This window comes from Lacerta agilis, chromosome 2 (genome assembly GCF_009819535.1).
Source record: "Lacerta agilis isolate rLacAgi1 chromosome 2, rLacAgi1.pri, whole genome shotgun sequence".
Classification (NCBI taxonomy): Eukaryota; Metazoa; Chordata; class Lepidosauria; order Squamata; family Lacertidae; genus Lacerta; species Lacerta agilis.
The window spans coordinates 65,555,649-65,555,975 of NC_046313.1; positions in this window are offsets into that span (position 1 = coordinate 65,555,649).

Sequence of the window (327 nt, forward strand, 5' to 3'; positions counted from 1 at the left end):
CCGCTTGGCGCCTCCCCGGGGCGGGCCGAGGCGGGGCTTTCAGGCTCCAGGAGCGGGACACGGGAGCCTCCGCACGCCTTTCTCCCCGCCCTGCTCTGGCGCTCGCTTGGCGGACGAGGCCGACGCCCCCTAGCGCGCGCGCGCGAATTGGCGGCCTCGAAGGGGCGGCGTGGGGTCTCCGCCCACCTCGCAGAGCTGGAGGACACCAGCGGCTCCCTGCGAAACGTGCGGAACAGCACTAGTCGGGGGGGGGGGGCGAGCGAGAGGGGAGGGGGTTAGGTTCTACCGGGAATAACCGGGGAGGGGCCATAGGAGCCAACCCCCCAT